Source organism: Cyanistes caeruleus, chromosome 8, assembly GCF_971803275.1.
Source record: "Cyanistes caeruleus chromosome 8, bCyaCae1.hap1.1, whole genome shotgun sequence".
Classification (NCBI taxonomy): Eukaryota; Metazoa; Chordata; class Aves; order Passeriformes; family Paridae; genus Cyanistes; species Cyanistes caeruleus.
The window spans coordinates 26,294,618-26,319,655 of NC_141708.1; the positions used below are offsets into that span (position 1 = coordinate 26,294,618).

The window sequence follows — 25,038 nt, forward strand, 5'->3', positions numbered from 1 at the left end:
TACACGCATAGATTCAAAGCCTCTCCTGGTTGATCAGTATTCCCACAGGAAACATGGGTGAGAAAAGGTGGATGAGCAGAGTCCAGCTGGACTCATCAGCTTGGCTAAAAGGAAACAATTGGGGGGGGGAGAAAGTTCTCTTTTGTTTGTTTACTCGCTTTCATTTTTATTCCCCTCTAGCCTCAAAACAAGCAAACAGAACTCTACTTAAAAACAGAGCATGCCCCTGTTCCCACACACCATCTTTTCATAATCAGTATCTTGGTAATCTTGTGTTAGACTTTCTCTGTGAGCATTTTCAAGGATAAAAAAAAAGTCTAAAAGAGCACCTGGGGGGAAACTCTGCAGTCTCAGGAAAAGATAATTTTCTACCTGATTGCATAAATAAGAGAAAAAAATTGGTGTGTTGAACTTCTTGTATCTGTTAGTATTTAGGCCATGATTCAGATAATTGTTTTCCATAGGGTCAGGCTTCTATCTGAGCTCTTCAAAGTACTTCATCCCCACGTGCACATTCATTATATCATCACAAAATGATATCCAAAAGGAATTGCAATGAACTGCAGTGGATTTCCCCAGAGACTTCAGGACTTAACAGAGTGATCTAGGTTATGTCCTTTGCAGCTTTCTTCAGCCTGTGAGTTTGCTTAATGAAGCTGTGGAAATTTGAAAAGCAGATGTATTTTTCTTATGCCTTAGGGAACTGGACAATCTTGAGTTGAGATGTTGGGAATAAACTGCCTCATCTGCAATTGCCTGCCTCAGATTTTCAAGACCTGACATTTCTGATAGCAGCCTGTTGGAGACACGGTAGTGGAGTAACTAGGTCGATTGCCAGCTTTTAAGTACTTCTGAATGTTCTGATAACCCTTATTTCTTTATTTTCGTAAAGAAATGTAAGTTAGAATTGCTTCAGCCCTAGGTGATTTGGAGCAGACTCCGTGATCATGGCAGTGTGTAGCTTTGAAAAGGAACTCCATCAGAAAACGGGTCAGTGCTTTTAAGCTTTGCCACACAATGGGATTTTTTCATTGCTTGTTTGTAGAGGTAAAATGTAATTCCCTCAAATATACTTTCCATCTTCTTTCAGCACAATACAGAACATGGTATCATACTAGTTCTGTCATTTGCCACTCTTAAATCAGAGGTTTGTTAACAGCTCTGAGAACTGATTATTGAGATTGATGAAGCGATTTAAAAAAACATCAGTTTGCAATTGAATAATTGTCTGATGTACAGGCAGGTTTTAAACCCTGTTTGGTCTTAATATTTATTGAGCTTCACAGAATGAAGATGAGAACTAAGAGGTCTCCTTTGTCCAGCAGCATAGTAGGTTACATAAAATGCGCTTACTGAAATTTTCCCATCACTAGTTGATAATGTTTGCACCTCTCATACTTAGTAAGAATCACTGCATCATTTCTGCCACGTTCTTTTGGAAGGATGAAAAATTACTGGTTGGCTTTGCCAAACTGCACAGCACAGATGGAATTGTGTGGTGGCTAATGCATCTTGTACTTGTGTGTCTATCAAAAGCAGTAGCAAACAGTTGCTGGGTTTATTTACTCTCACGGTGACCAGCTACTGGTGGATTCAAAAAAAGATACCCAGACCAGTTCTTTGGCAGAAAGTCACATCCTGTGCTGGCTTCCCTCGTTAAGAACCAAATTCCTGTAATCACTGCTAAGAATCCCCACTGACAGCATCTGCTTATTGGCTCAAAAGTTGAGTCCAGAGGAATTTTAATTCAGAAATACACAATTTACTAGTTACATAGTCAGAACTCACTTATACATCCCCTCAGGGTTTTTGAAGGGTTTGTCTCTCACAGTGTCTTCATTATGGGAGTTCATACTGGATGTATAAAAAGTGAGATAACTGGTACGATTTGAGCGACATGCCATGCTATTAAAACCAAAATTCTTAAGGAATTTGTAAGGGATGGTGGTGAAAGAGAGAGGGAGGCTTGTGATTATGCAGAAATTTCATGCTCAGTTGTGCTGATCAGGAACAGTGCTTCACTCCCAGAACTTGTCCCACTGCAGGTCGGTGTTACAGAACCCGAGAAGGGCCAGGTTGGAAGGGACCACTCTGGGTCACCTGGTCCAACCTCCCTGCTCAGGCAAGGTCATCATAGAGCACATGGCACGGAGCTGTGAGCCAAATGGGATTGCTGGAGTCTGCACCCACAGATGAGAGATGGACTGATCCTTCTGTGAGCACCAAGGAACCCCTTTCACTCCACTTTCATGGTTCCTAAAGTCTACCTATAATCTTCCAGATTTTAGCCTTTCTCTTGAGAATTACAGACTGCATTCAACATCTTTTCAGTTATCTCAGAAAGCTTTTAATGTAGTGTGATCTATAAGAAACAGTGACAATTTTCCCATTTCACCACCCTTACCCCCAGATACAAGATAGGATACACCTCTGAAAGCAGGGAATTTGTATGGAAGGATTCAAGACATAAAATCAGAGAATTATTTGTTCTGTTATCCTACTGACTTGTTTCAAACCAGGTTTGGGAGAGTCATAACTGTTAGAGGAGAGGAATGAGCCATCACATGGTCTTCCCACAGTGTGTTCTTAAGGACTGGAATCACAGTGGTGATAGGAGAAAAAATTGCTTTCCGCCTTACTGCAACTTCCTTAATAACCAGATTTGCTCTCCTGGTTATTTGCTGTCTTACTTGACCTGCCTTTTCATTTTGTACAGTAAATTTGCACTGTTAGATAGTCCTTTGCTGCCTTTTGGAAGCTGTTCTCCAGACAGACTTTGTGTCTGGTGCAGCTACACGCATCTGCTTTGTGCTCATAGATGCCTAAGGCTCAAACAGAGAGTCTTTGTCACTGCCAGGTGAAAACTGGCATATGTCTGTTATGGGGGAGCTGTCAAACCACAGAGTGTCTGACTCTTGCTGTTCAGATGAAGTTCCAAAACCAGCACTGCCTCTGTGAACAAAGTCCAGTCCGTAACTGCACCGCAGAAAATAGTCAGATACAAAATCTTCTGCTTTCTGCCCATTTAAATGTGGTTGTCTACACCTAAAGCACTGTCTGATACCAACGTTTGTGTGTTTTTATTATGGGAGGTAAATGAATGCTTACAAAACTGACAATCTTTTAAAATTTTAGTTTAAATTGTTAGACTAAGAATCTCTTAAGGCAGAGAGGATGTGAATAAGCATAACTGAAAAGCTGAAGCAAAGTGGTAGTTTTGGTTTCAAAGGACATATTTAAGTGAGGGAACAGAGCTGTCAAAAACTTGGATTTATGTTATATCCTCAGTTTCTAAGCATTTTAAAATCAAGGAACTGGGTTTTGAACAATGCATAACAAGTTACTGCATTTAAAAGTAACTTAACATTGGTAACTAATCTGGCATTCTATCCAGAAGGAACAATTCTTTTAGAATTTGAATTCTTTGATCTTTGTCAGGTTGGGCTAGGGTGGCTGTGAGGCCCAGTTTGCTGAGGTGCTGGGGATGGGGCAGCAATTCAGGCATTGAAAAAGGCAATGCTGAAAATGCTGCCGATAAAACCTCATGTAAGAGACACAGATCTGATTGTTATGTTGGTCTGACATGTGCAGATTTGCAGTCATTACTGTCAGAACAAAAGCCAGCATCTCACAGGGAGGGAAAAACCAACAAAACAGCTTTCATAAACATAAGAGTAAATGTCAAATGTTTCACTTTACTAGTTCTCATAAGGATTAGGGAGGCAGGGAGCATGTCGATGGGACTGAATAATTATGGTATAATTAATTTTTTTTGACAATATGTTTCTCCATTGGGCAAAGACCACTGAGAAGAAGCAGCTCGGCTTTTAACTCCAACCTCCTGTTTTTCTTATTTCTATGGATATGTTTTCAAACACTGGTCGTGGAGTGAACCTGAAAGTTGGTGGAATGTTTTTAGATTGGAGTATTAAAGTGGGTGAGGTCTTAAAGAGGGAATAATTTAATCCTGTACTGTACAAAAGCAAAACAAAATCCTTCATTTCAGTGCTTGAAGTGCTGAGCACTTCTCAGAGAGCTTTTTTACTGCAGAAATGACCACAGTTGTTAGTACTATGTAGTTAGTAGTAAGAAATTAGTGTTGAATGTAGTCCACAGAATTTGCACACACATCTCTTCAGGTCTGTAGCATCCCTACATTTCTTACACTAAGCTTATAGGAGATTTTTGTGCCAGTCTGAATAGGACACTGTATGGCAAACACCAGCGACAACTTGAGTTCAGTCAAAATTAGGATTTGAACTAACTCTTCCAGAGTTTTACCTGATGCACCAGTCTGCTGCCCAGAGATTTGTGCAGCTTACAAATGCCATGTACATGGACCTGTTGTGAGTTAGATTCATGTTTGTTCCTGTGTAGTGCACAGAAAACAGCAATGTCATTTTGCTCAGGTGTTTTAGCAGTCAGGGTTGCAGTCTTGTTCCAGTGGGAGATGCTTTTGTCAAAGCAGAAAAGGCTTCCCACCACATGCAGCAGCCACAATTCTTTGCTGCTTCATAGTAGTTTCTGTGATTTAGCTTCTACATTTTATTGACAAAATAAGTTTTATTTGTAATCGTTACTTTCTGATGTCCTCACATTGTTTGGGGGAAGGAGAACATTTGGGTGCTCTGCAGGATGAGGACATTTGCATTCTGGATTGGTTTTGTGTGAATAAGGTCATGGCAGTGCAGTTCCCTAAGCACCTGCTTACCTGGTGCTGTGACACTGTTAGCAGCTGAGATTTCTCTTTGCATGTTCCTAGGGAAATAGCAGTTTCTAATGTATTTTGTAAGGGAAGTTCTACTTTGCAATGGCTTTTTCCAGACTGGTAAAACCTCTGAGGCAAAGGACTCTTTTCTATACTATTTGTTTGCACTGGGAATTATTCTGAAAGATAAACCAGAAATTAAAACTAGCCAACAGCAATGTGATGTTCTTCTGAAATAAAATATATATTCAATATGTATTCAGAATATGAAGTTATTTGCATAGTTTTACTATCCCAGTGTTTTGGAGTCTCATGAGATTTGGGACTCCCTTGTTAATTGTGGTTCTAGAAGTTCCTCAGGTGGAAGACAGATGAGGTACTGGCTGAACCTGCATTTTAGCCCCATGAAGTTAGCCATGGAATGAGATTATAGAGCTGTGGACATTTCCAACTACAGCCATAATGCTAGTAGCCGTTTCAAAAGCATAGCACGTCTGAAACTGGAACAAAGAAATTGAAAGTGAGGAAATAAATCTGGAAAAAAAGTCCCTAGGTTTTTTTTTTTCTCTTTTTCTTTTTCCTTTTTTTTCTTTTTTTTAATAATCTAGGCACTTAATAGACCCTGAGATCTCTTAAGTGTTGTGATGAGGAAATTTGTAAAAACATAGATTGTACCTAAGGCAGACGAAAGTATTTAACGTGTAACCACTAATTTGTTTTCTTCACACATAAAATGTTTTGTTTCAAGAACTGGTTCAGTAAAGCACAGGATTTATCTGACATTTTTGTGCACAGAGATGGCAGAAGGTCTCTTGCTCCTGTTACAGCTGCGTGGGTATAACCCAGTTTATGTTGAGAAATGGTGAAAAAGAATGTTATGTAGATAAATGATTGGTATTTGCTTATTGCTTCTTTGAGACAGTTGAAATATGAAGCAGAATTTCCAAAATCATGCAAGATTTTTGAACTTATGTGCCACCATTATTGCCTGGAGTCAAGAAACTTCTTCCTTGAGGAGTTATTTGCTTCAAAGAAAGACTTTCCAGTTTCAGGAAGAGTAATGTGAAGTCAGTTATTTGTGGCAATGGAGGAGGTCAGATTTCTGATTAATTGATGGTTAGAAGGGAAAAAAATATTAAAAAACAAAATAAAGGAAGAAATCATTTTGCATTGGAGGAGGAGAGGAAGTTACCTACAAAGGATCTCAATGGAAAATCCTGCCTTTTTAAACATACTGATGAAGCAAAAAGGACAGTTAAAATCCATTAACATGAATGATGTCCCTCAGCCTAAGTACAGAGGTACTTTGTCAGATGTAATATACTTCTGCTTTTAATTTTCCATAATCAGAAGCTGCTGCTTAAAATTTGAGATACTTCGGGCTCATCTTCAATGTTGACATTTTTTTTTCTCTAGGATAAAAGCAGTGTTAATCCAGGAAAATTCTAGGCTTGCCAAAGTTTACAGACACACAGTATTTGTATGTGTATGTGTTCCACAGCCCCAACACACTGTATTTTCACATTTTTCCATCTTTGCAAGTATTTCCTTACAGAATTGCCAAATTGCTGGGTGGCTTGTGTAAGTGCATCAAGGTCCTTAAATTGTTTGCTACAGTGATCAGCAGGACAATGTATGGACTGAGCTTAGCCATTAGGTTTCTGGCCAAAATTGGTGTCTTTCTTTTGTCAGTTGTTTATGCATTTCCTCTCAGAGAAAACTGTCTCTTGACACACAGGATGAGTTATTTTCCCTGTGTATTGAGTAGGGTTTTTTGGGAAAAAAAATTTATTACCTTTTGCATGGAAAATTACGTAGAACTTTGGGGCAGCTGCAGGGTCACATTCCATGAACTACTGAGAGGCAGCTGTGCAGGGCATGAGGAGATTCTGCTTTATGCTAAAGAAATAAAGTCATGTTTGGGAGGCTTTGTATGTTCAGGAATATGTTCAGCTGTGGTTAAAGGACTTCCTCTAGAGGCTGGTACTGGTTTTCAGAGAGGGAAATCTCTGTAATTTCTGTAAGCAGCCAATTTTTATATAAACACTGGTAGTTTTCACAGGACTAATTGATGTATTAAGCTTGTTTTGATGAAGCATATGCAACAGATTAAGGTCAGCAGTCATTTTTCAAACACAAAGGACAAAAAGCAAATTATATGCGAGCATAGTTCTAGTGTATAACTGGAGCTGATGATAACTTTCACAATATCTTGCCACTATGACAGCAACACCATTTAGAGACCATGACAAGTAATTTGTAACAGGAATCACCACCAATGAGCAGGGCAAACTCAGCTTGGTGAATAATGTCTTCAGGGACTAGTACCACATTTTCTGCTGTGGTCTGTGAGTGAGCAGGCTTGGGATGTAGGTGTTGCTTGAGGGAATTATGCACATCTGCTCCTATCACTTCTGTAGGGCTTCCCAATACCCCTCTATTGTGCAGTATCTACATGGTATTTTTGACTAACATGGCATCCTGTGGGTATAAGTCAGAATGGAAGGGTCTTCTCTAGCTTTGCTCTAGATCTGCTGCAGTACTGCAAATTGATATAATTTACTGCTAGAGTTTCATCACTGAGAAAACCCTGCTTTTCTGACTGATGCAAAGGCTGCCCTGAAAGCTGGGAGAAAGGGAAGGGAAGGGGAAGGGGAAGGGGAAGGGGAAGGGGAAGGGGAAGGGGAAGGGGAAGGTGCTAATGTTGATTTTTTAATGATTGATGTTAATAAAGCCAGCTGCACTGCTCCAGCAGCCATGTGGCTAACTCAAAGTTTGCCTGGCATCACATGGCTAAAGTGCTTTTCATGATAAATTTGCTCTGCTAACCTCAGCACTTCTTAATCTCTGAGGTACACTTCCATCTCTGACCTCTGATCTCTGAAATTTGAATTCAGTGCCACTGGAGTTGTTCCATGCCTGCAGAAGAGTGACTGAAAGGAATGAACTTATGATTTCCTAACTGCTTTAAGAAAAAAAATTATCAGACTATGAAACAGCAACAGTAAACTTCCTGTGTTCCCAAAATATATAATAAATGGATAGCTAACACCTTCAACCAGAAATATGACAGCATAGCATGAAAATCTTTGAGATTAAGCATGCTGGCCTAATGAACACATTAGGCCACTGTGAAATAACACACAATCATATGATAGGCAATGTTTAAATATCAGTAAAACATATGGCCCCTAGTGCAAAGGGCAGGATTTCTTAGAGCAAGTGTAGTGTAGCCAATGTACATCATGGACACTGAGACTTGCCCTGAAGTAAGGTACAAGTATCTGTCCACCCAAACAGCAGCTGTGCACCTGATATTTTCAGAATGTGAATGCTAAAGTAGGTGGTATCCACTGGGTGACCAAAAATACTTCACATTAATTAATATTTGAATTAATTACTTGACATTAATTATACTTCAAATAATGACGTTTATCCATTTAGTCCTTAATGATCCTATTTTCTTGCTTATTTTTCACATGACTATCTTTAAATGTTTGTTTGAAATAGCTAAGAGCCTGTATTCAGGTGTGCTGGATTTGGCTGGGGTAGAGTTGATTTTCTTTGTGGTGGCTTGTATGGGGCTGTGTTTTGGATTTGTGCTGAGCACAGGGTAATAATAGAAAGACATTTTTGTTATGGCTGAGTAGGGATTACACAGAGCCAAGGCCTTTTCTGCTGTTCTATGACCTCTCATGTGTGAGAAGAGCAGAGCAGATTAGAAATAAGGGAATAGCTTCATAAATAAGTATTTGCAGAAAGAATTTCCTTGGCTAAGGAGAATACATGTTAACCACATGAAGGCAATTTTTTGACCCCTTTCATGCCACTTTGTTTCTAAATAGGACAATCTTGTCTGGAAAAGAGCACTAGATGATTAAAGCCAAAAGGTAAAGAATAAGCCAAGTTGTTGAGCTCTGCACATTTTACATTGTCTGCATATAAGTGAGTTCTGTTTGCAAGGGGAATAAATACAAAGCATATCACTGATGTGCAAGGCTAATTAATTAAATTCAACCAGATAAGCAGGACAAAGCATAACACTCTATTATATCCACCAAAATTCCCATTTCTCAAAACCTTACACAAATAAATACTATCTGGCATCATGCCAGAAAATCTGAAGTGTTCTGGACTATATCATTTGTCAAGAGTAACCAATTACCTTAATCTTCTAATTTGACTTCCTAGTATGAATAACCAACTTCAATATCTTTGTTTATCCTAAAATACAACTGAGTATCATTGCTTTAAAGTACAAGAGCTTTGAATCTCCTCTCCTTAGGGGGCAAACTACTGGATTCTGTCAGCTGCTGTACTCTGGTAATTCCTCTTTGCAAAGACCTCCTTTTCCCAAAACGTGCTTTATTACACATATGCTTGGAAATAGGTATTTTGAACTCAATTATGTAAGCAATCTCTAACTAGGAAGTCTCTGGGAATTAGCTGTTTAAAAAAAAAAAAGGCAGTGAACCAGCTGAAGGCTGTTTGCTTTCTAGGATGCAAAGAGCTGTTTTAACTCTTTCTTCTCTAGCTTTTAATTAGCAATGTAGCTAAGCATCAGTTTGGGTGTGAAGGAGTTACTTAACTCAGGTGTCTGTGGTTGTTCACTGCATGCTTTTGTTATGTTCTACATAAAAAAATGTTTCATGAACCCTTCCAGCTGTGCATCTGTCTGTTTAGAGAATGCTCCTTGTAGCTTCCTAAGCAGTGTTGTGGGTTGCACTCATTGTTTAATCACATGAATTGAATGTGTGGTGTTCTTGAGCTGCACTGTGGCTTTGCACAGTGAACAAACCCAGAGTGTCTGGCAGTGAGGGGGTGAAGGTGGCAAACACTCCCTGAGCAGTGGGGAGGTTCAGGAGCTGTCCCCCAGCAGGGAGGGGCTGTGGTTTCTGCAGCATGTCAGCAGTGATAGCCTTGTTATTGATGGCAGTGTGCGGGTGGAGGGGGAAGCTGAAGCAGTGCGTGCCTCTAACTCGCCTCTTGCTTTTAGCCTCCAGCATTCCAGCAGAAAATAGTTGCAAAGAATAAAGTTTGTGGTGCAGATGTAAAAGTGGTCTTGTCTCAGCCCTTGAGCAGGGTTTGGTTTGGGCATGGGTTTCTGTGTAAGCCGGATAATATGTTGTGCCTGTTTTACCAGACTTGAGGGAGTTAACCTCGAAGAAAGCCTACGACTTTGTCCTTGCCATTTCTGATATCAAATTACTTTTATATTTTATTTCTCTTGTCACTTATAAATGTACCTCCAGTCTCTTCTACTTTCTCTCCCCTATCTAATTATATATTTTTAAAAGGTGCCATTTTCTGCAGATTTTGAGAGGCATCAGCAGCTCCCTTTCTTTTGGCATCCTAAATAAGATGAACACTGGCTGACAGCGGTATAGCAGTGGGAGGTTAACAATCACCCGCTTTAATCAAAAAACTTTACATTTCAAATGTAATCTAGATCTAGTCTGGGGAGAGCTTTCAAAAAGCTGTGATATTGAACCAAATGGCTGCAGCTTAGATGTTATAATTGGCTATTTTGGGTTATATCATAATTCATTTCTTTTCTATGGATGCTTTTGATCAAATGGGTAGAAAATACATTTTAAACAACTGCTGTAATTAAGATTAAATTACATACTTTTGTTGTATTTTTGGCTTCTCATAAGCTATTACATTTTTGGAGTCACTTTCTGTCTTACTGTAGTACCTCCATTCTTGACCACATCTATTCAGAAGATATACTGGTAACATTTTTTTAGAATAGAACCCATTTTATTTCTGTTGCTTCAGAATTTGCAAAGTATCATTTTTTCACTGCCTTTTTAACATCTTGGATTTACTATGGTGGTCCTGTGAGCTGTAAATGAGGACAAATGGAAGGCTAAAAAAACCCTAATGGAAAAATTTGTTAGAAGTTCATGCATGGCATACACTTCACTATATTCTGTGGTTTGAGAACCAGTGCCTCTGACCACTGAAGCAGGCATGAATTTTGCTACTGACTTTGGAAGGGGTAGGTAGAGCCCTCATAGCTCTGCTCAGCCCCTAGTGCTTTCAAATTACATTACTCAATTTCTCACAAGTGGTTCTTGGCTTTCCAGCAGGCGATTTGGTCACTTTCTACAAATAAAAAATGCTTTTCACTTTGAAAATTAGTAATTAGTCTCAGGAGGTAAGTACTGGCTTCATGCCACTAAGAATGGACTTAGAAGGATTTATCAAATTCATCCATGCAACTCTGTTTTAATTGCTCCTGCATTGCTGGGAATAATATTTTACTGACAAATATTCAAGTGCTACAATTTAATCTTTACGACTTTTCTTGCTAGAATGATACGCGTGCAAACCACGTTCTCTGCCTGATGAAGCAAAGATCAGTCTATAAGCCTTCCTTCTCCTCAAAGTGCTTTTAGAGCAACAGCCAAAAAAATATATGTTCCATAGTGGGAGCAGCTTCCGTGCTACACTCTTTTCTGTTAATTTCATCCTGTCCTTACTTGTTCTGAGGCTATGAAGGAGTCAGTGAGCATTCTTTGGGGTGAAGAGCAGAGTAACAGACCATGCCATTGCTACCAGGGCTCTGCTCCTTTCATGCCATCGAGAAAGGCAGCTACTGAGGGAATCTATCTCCCATCCATGTTGTGGCACTGGGATAGCTGCATCAGTATCATGACCATGGTGGTTTAATGTTAATAGTCATTCGTGGTTGTCTCTGGGTGAGATACTGTTCAAACAAAAAATTAATTAAAGTGTGTTAAGTATGGTTTCCCTTAAGGCAAGAGGGCTCCTGCACTCTGGATAATTTTGTCATTGATGAATCACCTTTGTGATTACTCTGATGGCACTTACTTTGTGTGCTTTAATTCTATTTTCCAGTAGGTTTGACTTGGCTACTAACACTAATGTTAGGTTAGGTTTTTTGGTTTTTTTTCAGTTAATGTAATGTATTCCCTTTTTTCTCCCTTTGTTCCTAAAGCAGCCTTTCGGAAGGATGCCAGATTCCTTGCAGAAGATACCAGATACCTTGCTTTTCTTATTCATTCCCTTTCAGAAATCCATGCTGACTACTCCAAATCACTTTCTTGGTTTTATATGTCTAGAAGTAGTTCCCAGGATTATTCACTCACTCCATCAGGGGTTGAGTTGTGGTTGACCATCCTACAGTTCCCCAGATCCTTCTCCTTGACCTTCTTCAAGACAGGAATGACATTTGATTTCTTCCTGTCCTAGGGAGCTTCCTTTGATCACCATGACCTTTCAGAGGTAATTGAAAGTGCCATTGTAATGACACCAGCCAGCACTTTTAGCACCTGGGGATGCATCTCATCCTAAATACCTCCTCACCTTTTCCCATTTTTATCTTCAACTTGCAAGTAAGATGAATTAATTAAATATATAACTATATTCAAATGGCAACTACTTCACAACCATCTTTTTCCCCTTAAAGACATAGTTATGTCTTTATAGTAAAGACACAGCATGAGCTCTTGCCCAATGGTACTTAATCAGGTGCAGAATTTAAAATCTTTGACAAACATAACAGAGAAAGTCAACTATTTCTCTTACAGCAAGGAGGGAGGGAAGTTTGCATTTCTAATTTTCCTGTGATAATTATCCTACTGTCATTATTCTGTCTCATGCGTCAGCACAGATTTATAAAGCTGATATCATATGCCTCCTAGGTTTGCTCTCTGAGAAGCAGATAAAATTCTGTCTTTTTACAAGCCTGCAGGGAAGAGCTAATTCAACCAGGTTACTCATGATTTATGAGCATTTATCCTAATCAGCTTTTCTGACAAGACTCCCATTGGGATCCCACTAGGTTTGAAGAAGACACAAAAATCTAGTTTCATATCTCATTCTGAGATGTACAGAACTTTCCAATTCAGAGAATTCCATCTGAGCACTTGGTAAAAGTGACTTGAACTGTAACTGCCTTGGAAAGTTTCTATTTCTGACCTGTTTCCAACAGCTTCCCAGGGCCATTGAATATAGTGTATAGCTCATCTGTGCTTAGTGCCAGGGGTGCTGCTGAGCATTCAGGTGGTGCTCCACATTTTCAATAAATACCAAACTTAATGTTTATTATCATTCCAAAATCACCCATTTGAGATAATTAACTCTTTGAAATATAAAGAAATGGAAGCAAAAAAATAAATATTCTCTCAAACTATTAAAAAAACCAGAACTGGGGTCTTCCCAGTCTTTTTCTTTTCCCTGTTTTCCTTCAAGTGATGGATTTTTTAAAATAATGTAAAAAAAAAATAAAAATTCATCATTGCACACTGAACAGTTGCTGACTTTGGGGGACATTTGGCAACAGTTTCACAGATGGAGAAATATGTGAAGAGCTTCTATGATGTTCTGAATAATGATTTTTCCACCTGGACCTAGTGATGCTTTTATTGCCTCATGTCCACAAGGGATGTTACCTTCGGTACATTTTTTCTGGTTACTCCCTCCAAGAGTGACATTTAGAAGGAGGTAAATGTTCATTAGATGGAAGATGTAATTCTGATGTGCTTAAGTGCCTACATATCTCCTGAGAGCACTGGACTTTGCCTTTTGGGGAGCTGATGAGGTACTCAGCAAATTTAATGAACCACTATCTCTTAATGCTTCAATAATAATTTCCTTTTGTATGCTTTTTTTCTTTAGAATTTGGCTTTTAATACTCACTGTGGCAAGTAGAACTTTTAAAAAATCTGGAGGTGTTTACAAAATTCACATGTAAATTGGGAGGGCAAGAGGAAGCATTTGTTACTTTGAATTAACAGACCTAGTGAGGTTAAGGATTTTGGTAATATGGTTTATCTTATCATTCCAACCACAGTTCTCTTCAGATGTATAGGGAATCTAACCTGGGAAAGTCAAGCTCAATTTGAAGACTGATTAATTTGTAATTTTACTTTAGCTCTAAATCTCTCATGGGCAAACCACGACATTTAGGGGAAGAAGAAACAATGGTTCATGTCAGGTGCAAAGGGCATTGTTAGTATTCTGGAGAATGGTGGACACTCTTTGGTGTCAGAGTTATGTGAGCCTTACAAATGAGGCACAGTTCCAGCAGGTTTCACTGCATCCTGTGTCCTGGCGTGGACAGGCTGGGATCTTCCTCTCCAAGGAAGCCTGAGGTTTTCAGCTCTTCACAGCTCCTTCTGCCTGGTGATGTCTGGAGTTTCAATACCAAGCAGGGTAGCTGGAATTCAGCATTCTGGAAGGAGGTCAACCAATGTTTCTAAGCAGCAGAAGTGATCAGCCATTTAAACTTCTGTAGCTGATGATTACAACTTTAGCTGTACACTCTCCTGTAAGCTGCACCTAGGAGCTTATTTATTTAATAAAAGCAGAGATGTTAGTTAATTAATTACAGGGAAAGCTTTTACTAGCTGGAACAGCTTTTAAAACAACGGCTCTTATCTGCCAGGAAAACTAGAGGTAAAAAACTTCCTACAGTCAAATGAATTAAAAGTAAAAAGAATAATGAAGAATAGAAAGTGTACAGAGCATAAGTTCACTGAAAGCCATGTCCTTATCTAGATTTAAACTGCCAGACTTTTTTTATTATCAGAGCCTCCACAAACACACTTTTTACCTCTTCATTTGCAGCTCTTTTCCTTTGATGGTATTTTTATTTTCAAAAAAAAGCATTGCTCGTTTTTAGTGGGAAAGTGTACACTTTAAAAAATGTTTCAGAGAAACTAATGATTCCCACTCACCTCTCAGGCAAGGTTAAAATTTCTGAATTGCTATCTACTTTTTGAGTAAAATATGTATTTATTTCTTTGGTTTCCTGGGCACAGTAATAAAAGCATTCCAAGTTTTTTATAGCTTATGCAGGCAGAGAGTTTTCCTTCTGAAAATTGCATTTAACTGAAAAAAGGGCGAGAGAATTAGTCCACAATCAAAGTCCACTTTCAGAGTGTGGGCTTATTTCAATAAATATTTCAACTGCTTTTTAATATGCAGTTTTCATTTACATTTAGAATTAGCTTCTGCCCACCCCTACTTATTGTCATACAAATAATTGGTGAGTTGTGAAAAATGAAGTATTTTACCCTGCAAGCCTTACGAACAAATACTTTTTACTGGAAGAAGCTCATCTTTGTCCCTGATGGAAAACCTTTTCTTCCACTGTTCTCTGTAACTAGAAGCATTCCTTTTAACAGGTAATAAAGCATCATGCCACAGTCCAAAGGCTGCCTTGAGGCAATCTAAATATTCCTTTATAGGAAGAAAGAAAGAAAAGTAGACATTGAGTGGTAGTCAGAATACATCTAATGCCCCAAAGCATAAATTTGCAAATCAGGAAAAATTAGTGTCCTATGTTATAAAAACATTGATGTGAATTTTTAATATCCTAAAGTTCAGGGATGTTCAATTCCAGAATTGTGGCTCAGCCCACCAAAAAGAAATGAATCATCTAGAAATTGTGGTGACAGATTCATGCTCAGAATATTTATACCACAGTTGGGATTGATAAATTAATTTAGACAGTTTAGTTTGTAGATTTTCCAGTGCTGTTTCTCTGTCATCAGTTTGGTGCTTGTGTTCATTTTTACAGAGCATGAGGTGTATTCACAGTGACCTCTTGTTAGCAGTTGTATCTGAGAAATGGGCTAGGAATTATTAGCTCTCTTTTCAACACCTTTTATTCTACACTGGGGAAGTTCTTTAAAGATGTGGCAAGCCTACCCCCAGATAACAGTAAACAAATTACTTGCAGGACACATAACTGGTGTGTGTTAAAAAAAAAAACAGGGAATTTTGCATGTGTTTAGTGAAGTAGCCAGCTCATGTCATTTCAGGCAGCAGAGCAGTCCCACCTGGCATGCTGCCACAGCTCCAAACTTTCTCAGTCAAAAGCTGCCATGGGTGTACACACTGATAGACATGGAATTACGTGCTCTGGATGAAATCCTGCTTCTGCTGAAGTCAGTAGCAAATTTCCCATTGATTTTCCTGGAAAGCAGTAACCTTGTTTCATACACCCAGCCTGTTTTATGTGTGAATCTCCTGAATTACATTATGCTAATGTTTTACCTTGCACACACTAAAAATGGTGCCCTGTATTTGTAGTCTCTCAGTAAACACTGGGTTAGGTCAGCTTGAACACCACAGGTCCTGCAAATTCAGCAGGGAATTTGCCAGGTCAACAGACTTGTACTGTCTTGGGCAGTAGCACCTACAAAAATGTTGAGATCTATGCCTGTACCCTACTTCCACTGATGTTCAAACTGGAGCAAGCTCAAAGTTTGTTCCCACTGCTAGCAGGACCACTTGGGGACATTCACTTCACCCACTTAAAAATAGATTCAAAGCTTGTCCAAGCTGAAAAGGAATTGAATTGTAGCTGCATGCTTCCATCCTGATATGGGAGATTAAGTGTCTCAACAAAGGGTAGAAGGTCAGTGAGTTTGCCAACACTTTAGCTTTTCAAGGGGCCATTGTTACCCATGCTGATTTATATCAGTCAAGCCTTGATCTAAATCACTTTTCCATTCTTTAGAAAAAGGCTCCTGTCCTGGAAGTAGACCCACGTGAACAGACAATAGTCCCAATGTAATTTCGTGGTCTTCTCTGGATTTATATCCTGGGTGAGCCCCCAGGAGTGAGTTCCTCCAGTGTGAGAGGCACAACAGGCAATAAAAGGTGTATACAGGAAGACACACAAAAAATTCTACAGCTTTATGAGACAGCTTCAAGAGTAGCATTTGTCTAACCCAGAGCAATGAAACGCAGGCTGTCAGGAGCACAGAAGGACGTTTGCAGTGGCAGCAAAACAGAAAGACAAACAGTCCAGCTAAGGATTTTGATCTATCAAAAGAAGAAAAGTCTCATGAAGAGCAGATGAACAAAACATATTTTGTGCTTCCTTTCCTTTTAGCACTGAAAAACAAGGAAGATTTATGGATGTTTGATTTCATCTTTATGATGAAATGCAACAAGAAGTACTTTTAATACTGGTTTAATGAAAACACTACTGGTTTTCTTTACTTTACAGTTTGGACTGTGTTTGTCTTTTATTCAAGTAAAAGCATAACTTTTTTGTTTAGTGGTGATGGTTTTGGTGGTTTGCTCCCCACCCTGAGAAATTAGATCTAGACGAATTGAGCTGTACATTAATTGTAACAGTCAAAAATCAATTGTTAAACCAAAATGGGATATCAGTGTATAGTGGTATTCAGTAAATGCACTAAACAGGGAAGCTGTCCTCTTTTTGGATGCCAGTTATGTCTGTAATTATAAAGAGCATTTCTTACAAAATGCTATGGAGTGCTAGAGATGAAGTAAAAGCTATAACTGACTTAGCTCTTAAGTTCAGGTGTGATATTAGTGGTGATCTGTGAACAACATTTTATTCAAAATGAACATTGACTGAAAATACAATGCAGTCTATAATGTAAAAATATTAATGCTTAAGCTGATAGAAAGTCTGGAATTATTTCCACTCCATTTACTTACATTTTTAGATACAGTGCTGATCATGTTTACTTCAGAGAGGTTATTTTGTTCCTATCCTTCTTTAACTTCTTTAAGTCCTGACCTACATCAGATTTAATAAATAAATAAAACAAACAAACAAACAAGCCAAAATCAGCAAAACGACCCAACCAAAAAAGCCTCAGAACAAATATTTGTAAAAAGGAGCTTCTCCAAAATGGGAGCTGATATAAAAAATGAAATCTACCAAAGCGTCTCATATGTTGTAGTTTGAATTATTGTGGATTTATTTAAGGGAAACATAATTAAAATAGAAACTTCCTGAACACACTGCCTCATTTCTTCTATTAAAAATTATTACTCATCTTCATCTAAATCATCTTTACTTCATTTATAATTAATCAAGGTTATGATGTGCTGAAAAAAACAAGAAAAATGTCAATTTTGGTATTCCAATTAATTTAATTCATTCAAATGAAGAACTACAAAGACCTCTTTTCAGCTGTAGAAGACAAATACTGTTAGGATAAAAGCAGAAATAACAATCCTGAAGTATTGCTAGGTAAATGAGGCTAGATTGAGCTATGGTCTTTGTTTGTCGCAAACTCTCAGTATTGCTTAAACAGGGGCAATAATGAGCATTGTTTTCTCACTTCTTCAGAGATGTACATGGAAATGTATCCTTGACAAGGACTTGAGCGCTTGAGCTATTGGGGTCTGGAAGAAAACATTATATGTATCCTTAAAAATATATATTTTTTTTAAATTGTGTTTTTTTCACCATTATCCCATTCACTTTCCATTTCCTTTTTTTATGTATGTTTTTATAATGTAAAGAATATCTTAGAAAAGTAGCACATGTACATTATTTGCAAATATAAATATATGGGATGCATATTCAAAAAAGTTTACTGATAGCAGTGTGAGATCAAAAACTGTTGGTCTGGAGAGCAATTATCCACATGACAGGTCAACACTAGATATAATTTCTGATCATACAATTGTCTGGTGATATTGATCATGCATGGTTGCATTGGAAACAGAATTAAATCAGCTTCAGTGCTTGAAGAGTCTGCAGAAAGGCTCCTGTTCATTTTCAGAAGATAAAGATGTTAGAAAGGTGATAGGAAGGTTAGAATGCAAGAAAGTGATTTTCAACTCAGAAAAATGAAAGAAAACAGTTTTAGGAAGAATAATCCAAATAATCAACAGTGACTCAAGAAATCTGTAAACCAGTTGTGCGGATAGGGAGTTATTAGATAAGGGAGGGGGGGCTGAAATGTGAAACAAAGCAGCACAACTGGTCAGAAGGATTTTGAGTAGTACTGCAGTTAAATGCATTATGGAATAGGAATTAATCATTTATGTTGACTTGGCTCCACTATGGCTCTGTCTAGAAAATTGCATTTTTCCCAGGTTATTGCTGTATCAGAAGCCTGTGAACACTGAAATGGAAGAAGTTTAGGACCAGTAAACTACTATGGAAAAGATCACAGTTATGAGATCATGTATAGAAATTAAAATATTTATTCAAACACACATTTCTTGCAAAAGAAAGGAGAAGCAGACAAAGGAGAATAGGGTGAGGTGATATGGCTTAAAATATTCTCACTGTCTCAGTGAAGAGTAGAAGAAATGAGAGATGTGTTAAGCAAAGAAAAATAATGAAGATTTCTATATAAAATTTTTAATGACAACAGGATGATGATTAATTACTTAAATTTTTGTAACATTTCTGGTACTATGTGTTTTCAAAGAACATAAAGAGATGTTTCAGAATTTAATGTTTCAAAGATGGACAATAGCTGAAAAAACACAGGTTTCTGAGATCTATAGGGAGTCTGTCTTGGTACTCGGTTATTTTATATTTTTTGTCATGGTGTTTTGGGAGAAAATACATGAGACATATGCAGTGAGGTTACTTCAATGGTGACTCCATGTCATGCAAGGATGAGAGAAGCACTCAGTCCATTCTTATGGATGTGCAGGCACATCCACATCCACTGGGATGGTGGGTTATGCCAATCTGTGGGTGCTGAGGCTGCTTGGAAATGCTTCTGTATAATGAGGAAAGAGGTCATTATCTAGGGGCTTGCTACGAATAAGGTGAAGCACCTGTGTAATTGTTTGATAGGATCAACACAATTATTTTTTCATAGGGAGTTGTTTTCCAGTTCAGATTCAAGGTTGCTTTTTATTAAAGTCAATTATTTGTCTTTCTTTTCCCTCAAAAAATTCACTTTTTTAAAAGAGCAGTTGAGTCGTGAGGTATTTTTAAGCATGAAGTACAATTGATTTCAAATATAAAATGAACAACACTAAGTGAAACATCTTTATGAAATGATGTAACCCTTTTCTAGTGTGTTTAAGTCATGCTATTTCTGTTATTGCACAACTCTCCACAGAGCTGCCCGAGCACAGTTCTAATATGGTTTGAAGGTCTTGTGGCTTTTGTAATGTGCTAGACAAATGTAGGCATTAGTCAAACCTAATTCGCTTCTGCCAGCAACTTCTTCTTATCCCTCTAAATAAAAACTGCCAGAAACACACCACAAAACAAATCAGCCTTCCTCCTGCAGTTCCTGTGTCAACCCACCAAAATCATTCAGCAAAGGATGTCTCACAGAGCTGTTGCTCTAATGCTGATCCCAAGATGTGGTTCTGTCATTACATTGCTCATGTTGCCTGTGTCTTAACTGGCTCAAAAGTCTTTTTGTGACATAAAGAGACAAGACTCACACTGACCCAGTTCTGAACTCACAATGCAGATAGCTAACCACAGAAGAATTATACCTTAAAAAACCTTCTGCAGGAGGCATGGTCAGACACTGGAACAGGTTTCCAAGGGAGGTTGTAGAGTCTCCCTCCTCAGAACCCGAGTGGACTCAGTCCAGAGCAACCCGCAGTAGAAGACTTTGCTTTAAGTGAGGGAGGTTGGCCTGGATGATTTCCAGTTCCCTGCCAACCTCAGGCCTTCTGTGATTCTGTGAAGAAGGTGAGTATTTCCAGCAAACAAATGTTCTGTTCTGCCAGTTGTGGTATTTCTAGTTTCTGCATGATCTCTGCTCTTGCACCACTCTCTCACTTAAATTGTAGCTTAGGGCTATCTGAAAACCTGGCTTTGCGTTGAAAACAGTGAATTTCTCTATTCACTTTTGCTTACTAGTAGTAGCTAAGCAATGGTCAGAAGATGATCATGTTACATATACACAGTCTTATTATTGACTGGGTAGCACATTAGTAAAGAACATCCTTTAGGGATATTTTGGATGAGAGAGCAGTGCAAAGACAAAGTGATATAAGAAAATGCTGACCTTTATTTCACTGTATTAGAGACTTTTGTGTCTTTCAGGATCTAAGAAAGAGTAAGAACACAAGAGCTGACAGTTGTATTTAAACAAGTTAAGTAATAATGCATGTATTTTATGTGATGTAATTTTTAAAAAAAGCTTCAGAATTTTTTTTCTTGCAGTGGTTGGAAAAAGATGGAGAATGGCAATACTAGGAATCATTTGCCTAGGAGCACATGCTTAAACTTAATTCCCATTGTAAGCCTTCATGCAGGATCCAAATGCTTTCTTTCCCAGTGCTCTTCAGGCAATCTCCCAAGCCCACAAGGCTTTCCAAAAGAAGTCCTTTTGGTATGACCCAAATGCCCTCAGTCTGGATGTGTAAAGGAAGTTCCCAGAATTTCAACCTGAGGTGCCAAATTGCACATCGTCACGATTAAATTGGCTGGAATTATATTTTCTTAGAAGAGGAGAAAAGGCCCTGTGGCTTTCAAAGTTGTATAAATTCATGAGATCTTTAGGTTCCTTGCAGATTTTAGATATGTCCTCTGTTATGGCCACTGAAGAACCAAAATTATGAAACGTACAAGTGAGTGGGACTCCTCAGACTAAGTCCACAAGGGAAATACTCTACCTGACTGAGAAACCTTTTTCTTTCACTGAACCTCAGGCCAGAATGATTAGGACATATCTTGATACCTGAGAGGGATAATAATCTACCATTTCAAAGCAAGCACCTCATACTTAGTGCATCCTTGTCTTTCATTTTCCAGCCCTTGCTGGAAAACTCTTGCTGGTTTCTAACTATCCTTCCCACTCTGCAGATCCAGGAGGTACCACATTTATCCTTTTCCTGATTTACAGGACAACATTTTGAGGGAATATTAGCTTCAAAGGGTAATGAATGTGAATCAATGTATTTTGATTTTAAAAAAGTGAAAGCTGGATAGAGTGGAAAACTATAAATCATTGTTTACTAAGGGTCAAGCTGGCAGAATTGAATTGTTGTACATATGGCTGGAAGCTGCTGCTGTGCCAGGCAGGAAGGAGGCATTGGCTGGCCAGCTGTTATTTGAATTAGGTATTACACATCTCAGTTCTGTCCAGCACAGGTGTCATGGAGACACACAAGAAAAAATGAATACCCTGTAGCAAGTGAGGGAAAGGGGGAAATGAATACACCCAGAAGCTCTATTTGTCCTACTGCATACAGAATGAATTGCCTAATATATCTCTCTTCATTCTGAGAAGTAAGCAACAATACCCCCATTTTGCAGGCTAGAAGTTTAGGCACAGCTGAGTGAGGTCACCTCATCAGACTTCACTGGTTAGGTGCTCCAAAGCAGGAGAGTAAACCCCAGTCTCCAGAGTCCCAGATTAATGGTGGAACCACTTAATGAACCACAGGCTAGTGTCTCAGATGTGTGGTAATTCTGTCCACTTCTACTCAAGTCCCATGCTTGGGATGGTTTTCCACATAAGTGTAATGATTTTTCAGTGGTATTGTTCAGATCTGAGCTGAAAGAACATTGCTGAAAATTGCCTTTCTGGAAAAAATTTGTATTTATAAATGGGTCTATTAATTAATGAGTTTGTCCACTTAACCTATTGCTAGTGCACTTTGAATATTCCAGGGTCTGCTGTAGACATGAGTTTGTTAATGGGAAAGGTCAGCCAGCACTTATTACCATTAAAAACTCATTTATATCTGCTGATCCCCTTGGTGGTGCTTTGGTTCTCATGGCACACTGGGTTTTATACTCCTTTCCAGCGGTTGTAAGCAGGGTTGTTTCAATGCTCCTTTTGAAAACCAGTAACAGCACTCAGAGGATGAGTTATGAGTTATGAGTTATGAGTTATGTGTCATGGTGCACGTAGATCATTGCTGCTACATCTGAACTGCTCTTGAACCTCACTCCACCTTCCTCCTACTCTTTTAACTCTTACCAAGTCTCTGGAAAGGTAGAAGAGCTGTGAAATGGAAGGGTTTTGGTGTGCCTGCTGCACATTTTTCTTGGCTTCTTGCCCAGCTTCCAAACTAACCTTCAGATACCCTGCATATCATTCCTGGTGGTCAACTAACAAGACAGCCAAGGTTCGGGTATTGGAAGGGAATCTGCCCCGTGCAGCCAGTAGGGGTACAGGAAGCTATAGCCACAGTGTCTCCTGTTTGTTTGGGATTGTGTTTTTTTCCCCTGCTGTGTTTTTTTGAAAAGCCATTTGCCAAGACTGACAGAGAGATGTAGTGGTGGGACATATCTGTGAACTCTTCTGGGTTAATAAAGCCTGCCAGTTAGTATGAGGGCAATATGGGCTCTGCTCCAAATTCATACATATTCAGGTCATCTCTATGGGAGAAGAAATGTATGAAAATATGTTTTTAATCACGCAAATACGGTTCTTTAGTGACCATATTCGTCCACAGTTTCTGTGAACCTGCAAAATTATGCTTTCTATCTGGTTACTAGAAATTTCCTCGTGTATTCCCAAGAGAGAGGCATAGTTAATATGGGATGTCTGTTTGCTGCTGAGCTGACCTTACTCGGCATTACAAATCAATAAATCACAGACAGACATTTCTGTGTCACCTTTCTCAGGATATGAATTCTCCTACTTGAGTGAGCATTTCTATTTTAGAGCAGTGTAACCTACACGGGCATGTAAATACTGCAGTCAACACCACAGTAGCTCTTGCTGAAGAACTCGTGGTACAGGCACTAATACCTGCTGTTTCTGGTTTGTTCACTTGTCTCTTCTGCATTCAGGTAGATCAGATCTGCTTGGCTTTAGCACATTCTATTAGAAAAGTAAGGTTAGATTTTCACACTATGCAAAATATTTAAGTTTGTGTCTGATGCTGTGTGTTAAGAATAGCATATTGATATTTTTAGCTATAGGAACACAGTGGTGTGTGTCTTTTTTTGTTTCCTGACAGAATGCCATACACAATTACTGATGAAAACAATAATAAAAATCTCCATTCAACTTCCAGCATAGAGGAAACTTCCTGGTTTTGCCATTTTCATCTAGCATGTGAAAGATAAATAAAAAGAAGGTCTGGAGTCTAAACCTAAATTAGTCTATTAGAGGGAAACCCAGTAATGTGACTACCTTACATGCATTTTTAAGTCTGTAATTTTTTATCTAGTTTTCTCTTCCTTTTTTTTTTTTTCCCATTTCTCTGAATGTCCAAATCAGTGTTTGGGTTCTGTGGAAGCACCTGCAAACTGCACAAAATCAAACTCAAATTATAGCTGTCATATCATTCTCATTAGTCTGTATCCCAAAACAATTCAATGTACTAATAGAAATGTAGACAGCTGAAATTGATAAAGGTTTAATCTGGATGATTTTTGAATTGCTTTCCTGGCAAACAAGACTGAAATAAGCCAAGACTCATTTCTTCTGTATGAATGAGTATGATACTCCCTGCTGGATGGTTTTGATTTTTGAGCAGTTCTATTCCTAATTTATATGTCATTCTCCAGAAACAAATGATGGGCCAAAATTGGCAATTGCCTTGTTTTAAACTGTCATGTTTCTAGCAAGCAGCCAGCCTTGCTCAGCTGACAGCAGCACCAGCAGCCTTGCCAGAATCTCAAGGCTTAATCATCAGAGGAATCACTTAAGATTCCTGGTCTAGGGAAGGGTGTCCCTGCCTACGGTGGGGTGTTGGAACAAGATGATTTTAAGGTCCCTTCTAACCCAAATCATTCTGTGATTTCTGCATATATTCTAAAGTAGTATTTGCTGAGTGCTGCCTAAATAGGTATCTTCATCTGCTTAGGTTTGCTTCTATTTTTAATTCCTAAGGAAGTGAGTATCTGCTTTTCAGAAATATCTGACCTCAAGCTGGGTTGATGTGGTTGATGTGGGACTGAGATGCACAGATGGGTATCTGTCATAGAATTACAGCTTTCAAATGCAAGGACAAGATCTGCTTTCAGAATCAATTGATGACTGGGGTTTGTACTCCTTTGGGGTTTCTCTGGAAGGTTATATTGGAATCACAAAAATGCAGAATGCCTTTGGTGCAAATGACAGCCTATTCAGACTGCTGAAATATATGGGCAGAAAGTTTCATGGCTTATTCCACACAACCACTGGATTCCTCTCAGTGAATTGAACAGAGGAATTTCTAGTTTGAACAGATTCTTTAAAAAATAAACTTAAAAATACTCATACTATTTGTTGTGTCCTAAAAGGCTTTTTTGTTGACTCTGAACCTCCTTTAACACATCTAAATCTAATCTGCCCTTCATAGTGGCAAAAGATTTTGAAAAATCTGTACTTTTATCAGTCCAGCTCTAGAAGACTGAATTAACAACACAAGTCTAACAGAGCTTCTTGGACTGCAAAAACTAAGCCAAATACCAGTTTTATCAATTTGCTTTGGAAAATGGAAACGCTAATTATTTATGGAGTTGTGCAGTATTTCATGACATGCAATTTCGTTTCTGACAGATCACATAATTATGTTATGGGGGATGGGATTTGAAAATGCAGGGTACTGATCTAAGCCCCTTCACACCAAAAGGCTTGGATGGTTGATAAGAATTAACTTAATTTTTTTTCCTTTCTGATCCCTTTTCTCATAAGTTTTTA

At 38.6% G+C, this 25,038-nt stretch overlaps 2 long non-coding RNA genes across 3 annotated transcripts in view; one reads left to right on the forward strand and one right to left on the reverse strand.

Moving 5' to 3' along the window:
- Nucleotides 1–25,038, forward strand: part of LOC111931597 (uncharacterized) — a 44,270-nt gene that overhangs the window by 14,935 nt on the left and 4,297 nt on the right. Inside the window, exons 2-3 of one of the 2 annotated variants that reach the window (XR_015289835.1) lie at nt 17,805–17,879; nt 19,956–20,138. The exons of the other annotated variant lie outside the window; for it this stretch is intronic. This is a non-coding gene — a long non-coding RNA (uncharacterized LOC111931597). The remainder of the gene's footprint in view (nt 1–17,804; nt 17,880–19,955; nt 20,139–25,038) is intronic. 2 annotated transcript variants of the gene reach the window in all.
- On the reverse strand, nt 14,476–19,806 carry LOC147651940 (uncharacterized). Its single transcript, XR_015289836.1, has 2 exons — nt 19,740–19,806; nt 14,476–17,246 (listed from the first exon to the last, which is right to left on the reverse strand). It is a non-coding gene; the product is annotated as an uncharacterized LOC147651940 (long non-coding RNA).